Source organism: Limulus polyphemus, unplaced genomic scaffold (assembly GCF_000517525.1).
Source record: "Limulus polyphemus unplaced genomic scaffold, Limulus_polyphemus-2.1.2 Scaffold197, whole genome shotgun sequence".
Lineage (NCBI taxonomy): Eukaryota > Metazoa > Arthropoda > Merostomata > Xiphosura > Limulidae > Limulus > Limulus polyphemus.
The window spans coordinates 705,693-724,010 of NW_013665807.1; positions in this window are offsets into that span (position 1 = coordinate 705,693).

Sequence of the window (18,318 nt, forward strand, 5' to 3'; positions counted from 1 at the left end):
TTCTAATTTGGAGTAGATTCTAAATATAAAGTCCATTTGAAAGTTTTGTGATTGCAAACTCAGAATTTGGGTCACAATCTAAGGACTAGTCGTTGTCTTAGTAGAAGTATCATAGGGTGCTGAACTATGTCCACAAATTCTTCTTGGTCATTAGTGTTAGGTATAACTTCCATCTTCTTCTTTTATATTCTGAGGCGTTATGATTGTTAAGTAGCTCTATTCAAAATTTACACTTCATTCCTTTTCTACTTTGCTTTCAGTGAGCCCCCCAGTGGCACAGCGGTATGTCTGCGGACTTACAACGCTAGAAACCGGGTTTCGATACCCGTGGTGGGCAGAGCACAGATAGCCCTTGTGTAGCTTTGTGCATGATTAAAAACAAACAAGCTTTCAGTGAATACAAGATTAAATATCATTCCATCTTAAAAAATCTTGAGTTACTCCGTTTCTTCTTACTTAAAAAAGTTTCGATATTCTTGAAAAGGTAAAAACACTGATGTTCCTGATTTATGAAATAAACATAAAGAGTAAAAGCGTGCACTAGTAAGTTGTAAGAAATTGATAATTTTAGATTATTATAGGTTCAGTCTTGACTTTTACTAAGTGTCAAACTAAGTGACGAAATCAATCGTCAACGTACAAGGTAGTTTATGAAATTTTCTTCAAAAATATTGTATGTAAACAATTTCAACGGAAAATGTATCTACATGCATTTTTACATTTCACTGTGTTTTAAAGAAAATAAAGTTTTTAACGTTGCTCACAAGTTGCAGCGATGTAAAAAATGTAAAAAGGAGAATTTCACTCACGTCAATTATTTTAAATCTATTTTTAACTGTGCATATTTACTGGGATTTCTTATTACGGAATATTTGTACACGAATAATTCATTTTTGAAGGTTTATGTAATAATAATAATAATTCGGCATCAAATAAAAATTCGTTGTACTTTTAATATTTTAGTTTTACCTTTTGAATATATATATATATTTGTAAATCATACTGATGAAGTAGAATGTGTGAATTTCTAAATACTGATGTAGTAGAATGTGTGAATTTCTAAATACTGATGAACTTCCTTATATTTTCCTTTCAAAATATCTTTCGATGACATTTTCACTCTTTATTATTAGTAAGAGTGCCAGAACGTTAAATATGCAATTGTTTTATAACAACCTAGCCATAGTTATTAAAATGAAATATATGACAAATTTCACTCACAAGAAATCTTTAAACACAAATATTTTATACGTAGATAAAAAGTAAAAATAATTGGAAAAAAAATGTGTTTACCTCCAGATATTAAAAGAATAATTCCAAGGATAAGCGTTTTAAAACCATCGCAGTATAAATCATATTAACCTAGAATAGTAAAACTTAAGTTACCTTACTGTCAAGATAATATTTAACCATGTAGCTCAGTTATTCGAATTATATTTTGTTGCTACGGGATCTATTTATCTAAGGATTAAAAACTGAAATGTTTATATGTTTTTATTTGTATGTCATGCTTACCTGTTACTCCATTGATAAACCCTTTCGTTTGTCGAATAAATTACCTTTAACAATGGGACATTTCTAGCCCATATACAACTACATCATCCCATAGGTGCTCTGTTCGATTAAAATCTGGTGGCTGTGTTATCCAAGAAAGGCCACCGAAGTCACTGTCACACTCCTTGGAGCAACTTATTGCAGTTAGAGTGCGTTGAGTTTAAACATTGTAGTCATGGGATCCATTCTAAAACATAAGGGTGGAAGGGTAGTACTGTAAGGCATTCATGCGCTATAGTATTGTTCAGGTACTGTCTCTATGTTACATGCCTTTCTTTGAAATCAAACGACCTATTAGAACAAGAATGTTGTTGAGATATTAGAAGTAAAATCATTTTTACATCATTTTATTGTGTTGTTATTACCGATAAATACTAAATGTGATATTTCTTATCATAACACATGCTTACAGTCATTCTAAGCACCAATGGAGCCGTGCTATCTTGTTTGCTTATAAGATAAGCTATTTTCCAAATTATTATCAGTTGGAAAATTACGTTTTATAATGATATCGTTGAATTTTGACCACAGTTGAGTAAATCAGTCAATCGCAATATAGTCTGATCCCTTTTGTTCTTTACAAACGTGTATATATTCTTTTATTTTTTTTTCAATCAATCTGTCATCAGCAGCCGACGGCCACAATTTTTCCTAAAGCGCACATGTTCATTTTCTCAAGCAGAGTGTAACTACATTGGTCTGGTTGTCCATCTATAGCTATAGAAACACACTATTGAATTTGCAGTCGTTAGTCAGACTATTTGGGTTTTCTCTTTAGCGTTAAGTAAGTTTATGTGTCTAATCTTTACTGAATTATCTAACTAAAACGGTAAGATCAAGTTAAATGTTGAAGTGAAGTAAACTCAACCTCATTTTCTCTATTTTTAAATTTCTTTGTTGATACAATATTATTTAGTTGTCGAAGTATTTCTCTGGTGTTGTTAATATTCTGTTTTGTTTGTTCAAAAGAACTATAAGGATAGTGCACTATCTTAAAACACATCTGAGAAAAAGGCTGCAATTACTATGTGATTTATCTATACGTCTGGCCTGACGTTACATCTCTAAAACTATTAAATTATTTTATTGGTAAAATAGAATGTATATGGAGTCATAATTTGAGTAGAATATTATTTATTTTAGGAAATATTAGTATATACAAATACCAGGCTTATGTTTCTGCTTTTGTTTCACATCAACTGACAGTTTCAAAGGGTAATGAGACCCGCACATAATTACGTTATTTTGTGGTATCACGTGTAGCAACAAAAATGATAAGAGAAATAGAATGAAAAAACTAACTTGCTATTACGTTAAAATGCGTTTATATACTTGTGAAATACGTTAAAATGCGTTTATATACTTGTGAAATACGTTAAAATGCGTTTATATACTTGTGAAATACGTTAAAATGCGTTTATGTACTTGTGAAATCCAATAGAAAATTTAAAATAGTATTGTTGAATCTAGAGGTTAATCCGGCTATATTGGAGCTCTTAGGTCAATGTATTTTTTAGAAAAAAAAGAAGTGTGATTCTTTTGAACATAAAGCAATGGTTATTTTAAAATTATTCATGATTGGTTAGAAATTTTCAGTAAAAACATCGTACTGCCTGGACATATACTTACATAGGAAGTATCAATAATAAAGCACCATCTGAAACTTTCAGTGTTTTTTTTTAACAGATATTTCACCTGAGTTTGCTTTAAAATGTTACTGTTCTCCCTGACTGGACGAATAGTTTGCCTGTTCTCGTTTCGTGTGGTCCACAGGTGTTTGATTACATTCTGAAATTCCTTCTTATTCTGGACTCCCTGAGCTACTAGTGTCAAATGAAATAGAAATAAAAACGCATTCCATTAAATATGTTATCTTGATGCAGTTTGATTATAAAATTTGTTACTTTTGAAATATCTAAAAGCAAACATTAGATAAAATTCTGAAGGCAACTTCAAGCCAATTTTTCTATTTGGCAAAATTCAAAATTCCAGCTCTATGTCCACAGAGCCGGGAATAAGAAGCAAAATGCTATACCTCTTATAAATGAAATTTTTTCATTCTTTGTAAAATAAAACAGTGAAGTATAAACAGCATGCGTTTTTAAGTTGAAAAATCGTTTATTAATTACCATCACTGTCAAATTTAAAAATTGTACTTGTACAAATTTCTAAGAAATTGAAACGTGAAATAATTAATATTGATTGGCAAAAAGTGAAATGAAAGCTATGTTTTATAATGAGTTCAACGTGTACTGATAATTACTCTTTGTGCACCATAAAAGTCATGCAGCCTTAAACAGAGCATACTGTTACATTATTGTTACAAACATATAGAAATAGAACCAAGTAATGACCCTAACGGAGTAGAAAATGTCGTCCCTTTCTTGTTTTCGTTCATTTGCATCATATCAACAATCTAAGAGAGAGAGTATAACAATAATAAAAATTATTAACTTTGAGAATGTTAAGAGTTATGATATTAAAAAGTCCATGCAGTGAAATACATACCTTCAGCATTTTCGTCAGAGCTGTCCTGCACTATTAGATAAGCAAGTTGAATATTTCAGTCAGGAAATCACTTCTATTTTAACTTTTCGCAAATTTTATTTATTTTTTCACAAAAAAGCCTAATAATCCCATCCAAAATGCTTCAAAGCATATATATCTGTTTTCTCCTAATACTTCAATTAGGTATTGCACCTTAATATAGCCAATAACTACGTTTTCTTGCTACATTATATGCTTAATAATCATATTATCCAGACAGAAGAAAGTTGCCAATAAAGAACTGTTGAGTGAACTTAATAAGAATCATCTGACCAAATGATATACAACCTATCCACAGGACCCTTTAATTAGTTGACATACAGTAACATAAACGTCTAATTATTATATCTATATTATTATCTATTTATTATATTTTATCACCAGATACTAATCAGATGCAGGATATTCATGAAAAGGACTGTATACGGCAAGGGTCGGATGTGTACATATGTGTTTTTGATGGAACGGATCATGTCTTATCCATCATTTGGATGTTTCTCCAAAAGACTGTATACGGCAAGGGTCGGATGTGGACATATGTGTTTTTAATGGAACTGATCATGTCTTATCCATCATTTGGATGTTTCTCCAAAGGACTGTATACGGCAAGGGTCGGATGTGGACATATGTGTTTTTGATGGAACGGATCATGTCTTATCCATCATTTGGATGTTTCTCCCGTTATGATTTCAACCAACTAGCAATACTGTCTGGCATGATGATTATTGTAAATAGATCGCTATTAAAGAGTCTTGTATGTCTGTCTATTTCTCCAAAGGATGTGTTAAATTATGTATTTTCTCTTCATTAGGTGGTTTGATGTGAGCTAAATGTGATCGTATTGTGTTGTGGCTTCTGAATACTGTTTTTATTTCTGTTGTTTAGATATATTATTTATAATTTCGTCGATACCTTCATTATGAAGAATATGAGTGTGCGTTTGTAATTCTCTGTCGACCTAGCATAAAAGTCAGCAAAATCTGTAATACCGCCTTGAAACTATTCAAAGAGTTAGTACATTTAAGCTATAAGAGTGGGAACCCAAGACGAGTGGGTAACACATAAACATTTCTAACAAGACTCAGGATCGAAATACTGACCCTGCCATCACATAGAGTTCTTCTCAGAATGTCCTTGAATATAGGAGCAGAATGGTAGTCAAAACGTTCCCAGAAACTAATTAGATATTGAAATATAGTAATAAACACAGTAAACAAATAAACTGCATAACCATGACAATAGTTGCTATGTGACCTATTCTTACTGCAAATACTCCTTGCGACAAGTTTTAAACAACCAGCTTCCATCCTTACCCTTAGAACGAACAGTGTTACATAGAAAATATTATACGTAGACGTCTCCGTCTCTACCTTCGTATTTAATTAAAGACTTAATTTAATTAAAATATTTAATTATTTAAATAAAACACTTGTATTACTTCTTCTAATAGCATTGACGAAAATCCTTTACTTAAATGTTATTTACCGACTATAGTCTTTCCGAGAAACGTATGTAGTAAATCAAATTAACAATATTTGCACGAATGCGAAAATAGTAAGTAGGTATTTCAATAACATTAATAAATTATCAGTTTAAATTTTATTTTGATTTAATCAAGTCAGTCACAGACCGGTGTTAGAGAAGATTTTCAAATTCGTCATTACAATTATATTTTTACTGATTTTACTCTATTACACGATCCTACGTAGCTAGTACGAATAAAAAATAAAGTTATTTGAATAACTGAATATAAGATACTTATTTTAATTTATTTTACAAGATACTATTTGTATTCTACTCATCATTTAATGGACTTCATTATCTTCCACGTTACCCCCCCCCAGCGGCACAACGGAATGTCTGCGGGTTTACAATGATAGAAACCGGGTTTCGATGCCCGTGGTGAGCAGATCACCGATAGCCCACTGTGTAGCTTTGTGTTTAACTACAAGCAAACAAACAGAATCCACGTTAAAAATTCTAATTTCATTTTTGATCGATTTATAGTTATACGAGAAAAGCACAAAGTTTTGTAATTTTTCATATTAATTAAGGCATAATTGAATTCCAAATTTCAAACATGGGGTTTTATTTCTAATAACCTTTGTACTATCAATATTAGAAAATTGTGAAATGGTACATAATGTGGTTAACATAATTTAATTCAAATATCGTCTAATGCTATTCATCTCCTATATCTAGTATGTCCTACCAGTTAATATAGAACTAATGAAACCTAAGTGGTAAATAATTATAAACATCTTTTAATCATATTATTAAAGTATTCGAGATGAATAATGGTGTTGACTTGAAGTCAGTATGAGCGGTAGATATAAGAGAATGCATTCAATCAAAATATCTTTTGATATTAAAAAAAAACTTTCTTTTCAACTATTGTAAATTAAGCAAACTGGCCTATCGATAAACTCATTATGTATTTTAACATACGCTTTTTTTATGTTGCTATTGAAAGTTCCGAAAATAGAACGTTTCTAATATAAGAAATCCAAGTAACAGATACCTTAAAATTATTCTATAAATTTGGCAAAAAACGATAAAACTTATTTCAATAAAAACACAATGAAAAACGATAAAACTTATTTCAATAAAAACACAATGAAAAACGTCCGATGGCAATAGATCGCTGACATGGCTTGCTTAATGCTCAAAATCTTTTTTTTTTTTAATGAAATAAAAACTGCGTGATTTATGAATAGAATAAAAACATTTTATACTTTTTGTTTACTTTGGTTACTCGTGATTATATGTAATTAATCGCATTTATGTCTTACCTTATATTACAGAGAAAATAAACATTGTATGCAAAAATAACAAAATAAATATTTAAATAATATTTAGCACTTTATCTCTGAACGTGATAGCACGACTCGCGGAATTGACTTGTCTGTAACATTCTAACATAACAGCTATTTTATCGCGTCAGAAAGGCAATCAACAGGCTGCTGTCAATAGTTAACTGATACGGAAAAAGTTAACGTTTTACTCTACACCTGATAAACAATATATATACCAAGTTTATAAAATTATTTAGTGTATAACATTAATCGATTACCAGGCTTATCAAAAAATAAATATTCCTTGAGAAAGAAGACTGAAATCAGTCATAAGATTCATTTGAAACTATCGACTGGAATAATTTCAGAATATTTATGTCAATATGATAAATTTAAAACTGAGGAAGATTAGAAGAAGAAAATGAACACAATAAAAGGTATGAAGCGAAATTATTTATCTAAAGATTGTTCCTTCGTATATCGTTCTGAAGCACCATTATTTAGCTACGTATGTTAAGATTCTTTGTTACTATAAGGTGCTGAAGCAATATACTTATCTACGTAATTATACGATTCTGAAGCAGAAATATTTATCTACGTATGTTACGGTTGTTTGTTCTTATGTGGTTCTGAAGCAGCATTATTTATCTACGAATGTTAAGATGGTTTTTCTTATATGCTTCTCTAGTAGCATCATATATTTACGTATGTTAAGTTTGTTTGTTTTTATGTGGTTTTTAAGGAGCATTATTTATATACGAATGTTAAAATGGTTTTTCTTATATGCTTCTCTAGTAGCATCATATATTTACGTATGTTAAGTTTGTTTGTTTTTATGTGGTTTTTAAGGAGCATTATTTATCTACGAATGTTCAGGTTTTTGTTCTTATGTGGTTCTAAAGTAGCATTATTTATCTACGTATGTTAAGATTGTTTGTTCTTATACGGTTCTGTAGTAGCATTATTTATCTATGTATGTTAAGATTGTTTGTTCTTATACGGTTCTGTAGTAGCATTATCGTTCTACGTATGTTAAGTTTGTTTGTTCTTATACTGTTCTGTAGTAGCATTATTTATCTATGTATGTTAAGATTGTTTGTTCTAATACGGTTCTGTAGTAGCATTATTTATCTATGTATGTTAAGGTTGTTTGTTCTAATACGGTTCTGTAGTAGCGTTATTTATCTAGTATGTTAAGATTGTTTGTTCTTATATGCTTCTCTAGTAGCATCATTTATCTATGTATGTTAAGATTGTTTGTTCTTATACGGTTCTGTAGTAGCGTTATTTATCTATGTATGTTAAGATTGTTTGTTCTTATACGGTTCTGTAGTAGCATTATTTATCTATGTATGTTAAGATTGTTTGTTTTTAAATTGTTTCCACTTAATTCACATTAGAAATATAGGTTGTTCCCTGTGAAATCTTCCCCCACTGATACTTTTATCAGTATATACTTGTATATTCTAAAACATTGCACATTTGTTCTTAAAAGGACATATAAACTTATTCAACTATCAATATTTAAAAGTAAAATTCACCTTTCTTCAGTGGTGTAGAAATTTGTTGTCACTGATTTTTTTTTCACTTTTTCACGACTTTTCAATGATTTTGAACACTTTTAGGATTGTTTACTTTAAGACTATTGCTATAATGAGCGTACAACATCGGTTCAGGTTTACTATATTATACTTATGAAATTATATGGCAATATTTCTGAAAATATTATCATAACTTTTCGCAGTTATTATTATTAGATAACATTGATTAGTTACTCATTCGAAATTCGAACCACTAGTTGTTGATTTGTACTTAGTTTACTAATTTATAAAATATCAAAAATTTGTCAGATGTAATGAAAATAAACATTTCTTCTTTACTCCATTCTTTACTTTCCTCCCAATAAAATCTTCAAAAATGATAAAAATGCCTAATTACTTTGTTTTTGGCAGGGAACACTGATATTAAGTGAATGTACAGCTATTTAAATGTTTATTTTCTCTACATACGTAAAGTACTATCAGGTACATATTTTGCTTATGCCAGAAATATATTATCAGTTACCTGTATGCAGGAATTACACGTTCGATACGCATAGAAAAAGGCACGTAAAACTACTCTATGTGTCATTTCAGTGACTTTCCAAAATGCATATACATATATTTATATCATGTAAGCTACAAACTCTCTGGGTCTTTCAATGAAAAAAATGTGAAATACGTTTTACCTTATGTTTTCTATATATATTTTAGTTAAGAAATCAATAAACTTATATTTTAATTAATTTATACTAAATTTTCAAATCCAGTTTTCCTTTATAATACTTGACTTACACCAAACAGTAAAGTGCTGACGACATTAAAATCATCGTGCAACCGAAATTATTACAGTTATAATTTACTTTAATTTAGACACGTTCAAAATTTCCAAGGCTGATTAAAAATAACACCTAGCATCTACTGACTGCTTCTTTCATAGATACTGTGGACTATTTCACTAAAATAAATAATAATAATCGAAATATAAGCCACTAGATTTACTGAAAACCAGAAAAGCACCTCCGAACAAGAAAGGCGGCTACTCGCTCCAGTCATTTCTAATGACTTAGAGTGCTCTAATCCCTTAGAGACTAACGAAAATCCACCTACTTTCTCATCCTTCTCATCTTCATTCGATGTTCGTAGCACCTAACTTTATAACGCCTACATAGATCAGAATAAAATATAACTGAATAATTAATATAGCTAATTTAATATAACGTTTAACTAGAAGTTCATAAAACAGTAACTTATAATCATTAAAATGCATTCATTCCTAAGTTGGATACACTCTATGTTAGTGATATTTTCGGCGTAATCTCAATAATGTTTGACGAGGTTGAATATTCTTACATGGTTAATAATTTATTAAGCAACACTTAGAGCTCTGCTTTATAAAAGCAATCAACGTGTATTTTTTGATAGACATATTTGAAAAGATACAATTAGCCATTTATAAGTTTAGATATGTATCTCTAATATTTGTCCATACATTTCTTATATTTCTGATAAAGTTCGGACAAAAAGGGCAAACAAATACATATGCTTGCCATGTATTAACATTAAAGGTAATTTCTATCATCGTTTAACTAAACTTTAAGCATACCTATGAAACACTTTCCAAATTCAATGATATTTGACTACAGAATAAAAAGAAGAAAATTTCATAATTTTTATACCTATTCTCTAAGTTAAAAAATATATCCAATATAAATAGCTGTTAGACAACTAGTGTTATAGTACTTCTAAGCAAGTGGCTAAATAAAAAAAAATATATACAGATACATTTGAAACATCATTTTATTAATACACAAACCAGATAAGCGACTTCCTCAAACACTCAAAAGGAATAATATATTATTAATTATTATTATTAGCGGTATTAAGGTCAAGATAAATTAGCGATTCGTCAACAGGGTGATGTTGACGGGTAGTTGATAATTCTTAGACAAGAGGATGCTCTAAGTGACGGAATATCATTATTTGTGTTGCATAACAAACCCACGGATTTTCAACTGTTTGGTGTTGTCTTTAGTTTATTGGACTACTCGAAGAATGGCTCCAAGGTGTGTTCTACAAAAACGCTTGTTTGAAGAGACGAAAAGTGCTCCAAAGAATCCCCGCTACTAAGATGCCCTGGGGAGCAGTTGTACAAAAGAAATTCCTTAGCAATCACACGTTATACTCAAGTGTTTTCTGTCAGATTGTTCAAAAGGAGTTTGGACGCCAGGGATTTGAGTAGTTTTCTAGAACGTGAAAAAACAAGTTAGTGCGAGACAAAAGCATCATATGGTCCTAACAATTAGTAGTGTGTTTTTATTGTCGTTCTTTTGTTTTGTCGTTCTAAAATTAGCAAATAAAATCTATAAAAGATGTTCATGAAAATTAGATAAATATATGATTTTTCAGCAACTGGTCAACATTAAAACAGTTTCTTATAATAGCATTATAATATTATTGAATACGTAATTAATGAACCATGGTCCTTGTTTTACAATTATTTTGGTTGTTTTTATAGTTTTATATTGAAAGACATAGTTATTTAGGGAAACATGTGCTATTTATATTCCCATATAACCTATATCAGTCTCAGGCTTAACTTTTTTTCTTTATATTATAGTTTATAAAAAACAATAATATTTGTAGCAATGTCGAACTCATGAGATCAGTACGAGGGTACTTGTTTTGGTTATTGTTTTAATGGGCAATAAACTCTAATTCTCTTTAATGTTTGCTGTTGAGAGTCGAATTAAAGATTATTATATAGAACAAGGTTTTGTCTGACGATGACTGTAAGTGTTTCACTTTAACAAACATATCACGATGACTAGTTAAAGTGAAACACTTAAAACATATCACGATAACTGTAAGTGTTTCACTTTAACAAACATATCACGATGACTATAAGTGTATCACTTTAACAAACATATCACGATGACTGTGTTTCACTTTAACAAACATATTTTCCTTCACGATTTTCAATCTTTTTCTGTGCGATGTATTTGAATGAGAAGTAAAACAACAGTATTAATAAGATACATGTTTTCCAGGCTAGCTAGTATAAGTTTATCTGCTTGTATTATAATCAACTATATGCATATTAAGTTTTGTTTAATAACGCCTAGCATGAAGAATGTCTATAAAACCAATTTGGTCTAAATATGCGTGATGTTACAATATAAAAAAATCTGGAATGTTTACCGCATTGAATGAATGTAATTCATAGATGCGTAAGTAAATAAATATACATCACATAAAAGACAAAATGATGTTTGTAAACAGAAATGCACCTAAAAAGGTAAATTAAGAACATACACACACAGTGCTTGGTAATAAAGCATCAGTATTAATGGTAGATAACCAAACACAAGTATAATTAAATATAGATATAATTTCAAATAAAATAGAACGAGACCAAACTTAGCTGCTACCTTTACGGTACAGAAAATCAACCATTTTTTTGTTTCTGGTTACATTAAGTGTTAATAAAGAAGCAACTGAACCAAGATGTTTACTTTTCTGGCGTTTTAAAACAAAATGCTGAAGTTTTTCTTCTTCCTACCATTAATCTATCTTGTTGCTATCTTTGTAAATTTCATTTTAAATTCATTTGGTGGTCCCCGGTCGGTCAGTGGTGATGTTTCGGACTTATAGTGTCAAAACCAGGGTTTGATACCAGATGTTTACGGAATGCAGATATTCCATTGTATAGCTTTTCGCTAAACTGAACAGTAACAATAAATTAATTTGGTGTATTATAGTTAGAGCTATTTAGTGTACGCATATACATTAAAACCAACATATGTGTACCCCTGTGAAAATTTCAATAAAGCACGAGGAACCAGAGAACTGATAGAATAACCCAATAACGCTTGTAATAATGTAATATAATGTAGTCTATTAAGTTAACTATTGAAATATTTTACAAACATCGGAATCATTTATAAAATCCTGTCTTAATCTTGCGTTTAAGAAATTATTAAGTAATTTATCACTTAATATCAGCGTAGATCACCTATTGTGTACTTTTACGCTTAAACATAAACCATAAACATATACTGTACGATCATCTATTAAATTATGTATATCATACTCCAGATCCGAAGTCACCTAAAAATATTCATCATGCTGTAAAGCAAGGCTTAAAATATGTCTTAGGACATCTATATAATTAAAAGAGTAATGTGTGTGCATGAGAAACTTTTTAAACTTCTTTAAACTATGCAAAAAAATGAATTAGAAATAGGGAAGTGCGAAAATGTCACCATATGCGTAAATAAGGGGTGGGTGTAGATAATACTATGCATTCAAAAGGAATAGGTATTTTGTGGAATAGATCTGTCATTCCATAGAGCCCCAGCCTAGACAACAGTGTTTATGTGTAAAGGTTTTGTTTGCGAATTTTTTTCAGTAAGTTTTAAGTAAACAGCATTGTCTTTACATTTTATAAACTTAGTGCATTCAGATACAAAATATCGGATTTAATAAAACATGTTTTGTACGGGAAGTAAGAGGTTTTCTCTAGTTTATAATCACAATTTTTATTTGAAGCAATTTCTTAAAATATTTGCCATTTCGAGAAAATATATATTTATTTACGTTTAAAGTACTTGCCTTACTCAGTTATTACTTATATAAAATATCATTTAAATGTTTATTACATTAGGATTTTATTGAATTGAGTTTTGATATTATAGAAACGTATTAAATTATTTAACAAACTATGAGCAAAGTGCCAATCTCGTTTGCTCATTATATGACGCCACCCCAGTGACCCAGCGGCGTGTATGCGGGCTTACAACACTTGAAACCAGGTTTCGATACCGGTGGTGGGCACAGCACAGATAGTCCATTGTGTAACTTTGTGCTTAACTACAAACAACTCATTATATGACAGATGTTTTGAAAACTTATTTTTTAGATACTACTTATGTACGATACTCTAAAGTACTGCATTTTTCTTGAAGACACAATTGATCATCACAACAATAGACAGTTCCAACTTTGCATCAGAACTTACCGTAGACCTCACTAAGTCTGAAGTTTTATAACGCTAAAAATCTAGGTTTCGATATTCGTGGTGGGCACAACAAACATAGCACATTGTGTAGCTTTGTATTTAAAAAAACATACAAGCTTATCGTCGATTGTAGGCCGTGGCATGTCCTGGTGGTTAAAGCGCAAGACTCGTAATCTATGGGTCGCGGGTTCGACTCCCATCACTGAATATACTAGATTTTCTATACGTGGGGTTGTTATTATGTGACGGCTAATCCCATTACTTGTTGGTAAAGGATAGCTCAAGAGTTGGCTGTGAGTACTGATAATTAGTGGCCTAACCTCTAGATTATCACTTCTAAATTAGGCACGACTACTGTAAAAAGCCCTCGAGTAGCTTTCGCGAAATTCAACAAACAAACCCTTATGTGTAATTGAAAAATGTCCAATGACGAACAAAATAAATTACCTTAAGCTATGATATAGTGAAACCAAAATGCTATTCAGAAGTTATAATATATTATGTTAAGTGTTAATTAATTCTTCTAGATTCCAACTATCGTTGTATGGCTTTCTTGGAAATGTAGTTGTACTGATTAATTATTCCTACCTTTAACTGAATCCTGATATCAAATAACTAGATGGTTCGAATTGTTTATGTAGTATACATTTTATTTACTTTTCAAGTTAATGTAATTCTTAAATGACTACATTTGTGATAACTGATCTATTCTGATAGTTGTATAATGTTAACATATATTAGTTGGAATTCACTTTAAAATTAATGTCGGCCTCCATTACAAAAGAAAAAAATATTAGCCTTTGTTCAAACATTTCAGATTCATCGAATTTCTCTATAATATCCAGCTTTCATAACTGACAAAAAAGCGACTACAATTCTGCATGAAAAAAATTTAATGACAGATGTTATATCTCAGACGCCAAGTAAATTAACAAAGAACCAAAGTCAGTAAATACTATTGACTAATATATTAGCAACAGCATTTGTTGCTTACAAACTTGCGACATTAGCTACCGTTTTCTATGTAACTATGACACTTTAGTATTATGTTCAATTGTCAGATAAGTTCATGATGACACAAGTTGGTATTTAGGTCTGGTTCTGATACGTTCAAACACATCTTGTGTAACTAGTCCTAAAACTCTTGAAAACAAAAATTCGCAATTCTTATTAAGAGTTGAAAAGTAGAAGCATTTTTATTACTCTTTCCATTTTCGTGGTCATGCATGTGTAAATATGAAACTCAAACAATGTATACAACTTATGTACGTCTATATTATTGGTATATGTTAAAGCATTTCCATATATATATATATACAGTATATATATATATATATGACACAGATATACAGTGAGTGTTATTAACAGTGCTTACTATCTGACCCGACATGGCCAGGTGGTTAGGGCACTCGACCCGCAATCTGAGGGTCGCGGCTTCGAACCCCCATCCCACCAAACATGCTCACCCTTTCAGCCGTGGGGGCGTTATAATGTGACGGTCAATCCCACTATTCGTTGGTAAAATAGTAGTCCAAGAGTTGGCGGTGGGTGATGATGACTAGCTGCCTTCCCTCTAGTCTTACACTGCTAAATTAGGGACGGCTAGCGCAGATAGCCCTAGCGTAACTTTGCGCGAAATTCCAAACAAACAAACAAAGCTTACTATCTTCATATTATTTTAATTAGTCAAATACATGATGGTTGAAGTTCTTACTTGCCCATGATACTATACATTACTCTGATTAAAATGTATTTCATGAAATGTATTCTATGACAAACTCAAATGTTATTTTAGACAAGATAAAATTGTATTAGTATTAGAGAGTCAAACTGTAAACCATCTATGAAGTCATATGTGAAATCAATAAAAAAACTAAACTAATAACCATCTATGAAGTCATATGTGAAATCAATAAAAAAACTAAACTAATAAGACGATTTGTGTAAAAAAAACACTGTATATGAAGACTGTTTTATTTATTATCGTTTTGTTTGTATGAACATTCTTTGATTTGTTTTCATTCCTCTGCTCTGAAGTCATAAGTTATTATTCTATGAACCTATAGCTTTATCAGAATATATTGTATAACTAGCGTTGTCTCATACCACTTGTGCTTTGTTCCCATTCATGAAAATATTTATGTACGAGGATGATCCAGAGTGACTGTAGGTTATCACTCTAAGATATGGTGTCTTTCCTATTCTCCTACGTTAGACCTGATCTATAAAAAAAGATAAGAACTTCTACAACAAATACTGAAAAATCGTATGACGACAAACGATGGGACCAAATGTGGAATTATATTATTCATGGTGTTTTCAGAAATGGACAAATCATAGAGAAAGAATGAAAATTATCTCTGGAGATTTCCATTAGATATAAGATATCGAGATATATGAGCAAACTCCAGGTTATATAGCGAGTCAGTTGTCTAGTTGATTGATCTAGGATGTGCTTGAAGGAGTAAAAAACACAATTCTGTGACGAAAACGATCGTTTTTATAGCTCATTCTGATCCTTTTATCCTTTCAGTTCCTTAGATATATTGTTTCAAATGAACAAAGTCTATAAAATATATGTACTTACACTTCATCCTTCAATTTAATTCAAGATCTGAGTGTAACATGTTTCTTCTAGCCAAATCTCATAAATATTGAAATGGAAGTTGAAAATAGAAATAGTCAAAATGATTTAATGATACTGATAACCGTGCTTTATACCATCAAATAATGATTATCAATATTTTCCGTAGTAATATAGACTTATCTAGTTGTTATATTTATATCTAAAAAGTTACAAATAAAATTTTGGTGAGCAATGTCATACCAGCCATCCAAGTACGAGTGAACATTGCATTTACATCAGCCAGTTAAAAAACATTTAATAGTTTTATGGGTAAATGCTCAACGACATTGAACCCCTCCAATACATGAACTCGTTCGTTAAGTTTCGTAACATATGTGTGTAAAAATCCTATAAATTACTACATAAAAACTTAGAGCCAACAGGTAGATTATAATAATCTCTATAACTTAACTCTTGATATATTTGAATTCATAAATATGGTTCTCAGAGGCTAAAACAAAATAAAAATCATTCAAACCAAACTAGGAAATATTTCTTTAAAATTTCAAAAAGATAATACTAGCGATATAACTGATAGAATAGTTTAATATTATCATCACTATTTATATATGTCTGGCATTTATTGCAGAGAATAAATATGTAGATGTCTATATCTATATTTAACGAGAATATCAAGATAATTTCAAATTTCATTACTATATATATATAATAATATGATGCATAAAGAAGAAGTAATAAATATCCTTGCTTAAGTTGGAGAATATCATATTTATGATAAATACGTTATTCTGTGCAATGATTAGTTCAGAGTTTTCTCTGATCACTAAGAAAACAAAAAACATGAAGTACAAAAAGTGCCTACAAATGAAACTTATCCTTGTTATTTGTTTTTGTAGTTTCATTTAATATTTTAATCCAACAACATTTCAAGGGCACTATATATTTACCTCACTGTTTAGGATTAAAATGTAATGTGAGTGACAAAAAGTTTTCGCGTATTTTGCGTAAGGCTTCTACAGTCCAATCTTATTTGTGTAAATAAAAACACGTATATCTGGACAAGTCCTACAAGGACGGATTTTTGGTGATATCCGAAACATTTGCAAATATTTGTCTGAGAAAAACAAAACAAAAAAAACTCAATGTCACACTTAACTTTTCTTTATTAACACGTTGGCTGTCACATAATAAATGAAGTATAAATAAACATTCAAGGAGCAGTCACGGTGCCCCAAACTCATGTGTCACATGAGACATTTGGCTTTGAAACATAATTGTCTGTGACTCACCGGTGGATCTTTCCCGATTTAACGGCTATATTTCGGAATTGTAATAATATTTTCTCTATTATTTTACAGATTTCTTTTCACCGAAGATAAGATTGAAATTTGATATGCTGTATCCGCTTCTATAGTTTTACCTGCTCAAAATTCATCAGCACGGCTTGGGTCAGCAAACTAAAAAATACAGTTAGTTCTCTTATAATGATGAAGATTATATTTTGAATTTTACCTTCCGTGAAAGAAATATGTAACATAATCACTAAAAAGTAAGTACCCTGTGTAATATCGAATAATATATTAAATGCAATGCCATAACATAATTCACACAAAATGGTACTTTTTATTGCATAGTTGTTTATTTAGTAAAACTATTTTGTTAAATAGCTGAGATCTACTATATTTTTGTTAAGTCCAGGACACACTGTACTAGTCAATTAAAACGCTCTGACTTTGATACCGGGATAGAAAAAAACAAGAAGACAAAAAATAAATACAGTATTTCGTTGTCACTTTTAAGTGTTTATTTCAATTAATATATAACAGATATAATACATTCTATCATATTATTTTCAAGTTACTTCAAAATGAGATTTCAGCCGAGAGGGAATCTGAATCCAACCTGCTTATAACATGATGTAAGAGCGATTAAATCTAGACCATATATATAAACCAAAGCCTGATGGTTAAGGCGCTCAATTCGCAATCTGAGGGTCGCGAGTTCGAATTCCCGCCACCGAACATGCCCGCCTTTTCAGACGTGGAGGCGTTGTTATGTGCGGTCAATCCCACTATTTACTGGTAAAAATGTACCCGAAGATTTGGCAATGGGTGGTCTTGACTAGCTGTCTTTCCTGTAGCCTCTCATTGTTAGGTTAGGGATGGCTAGAGCAGATAGCCCTCGTGTAGCTTTGCGCGAAATTCAAACCAAACCAAACTATTTAGAAACATACGAACAGTGGCATTTCAGCATTTGGGACAGGTGTGGAATTTGTCC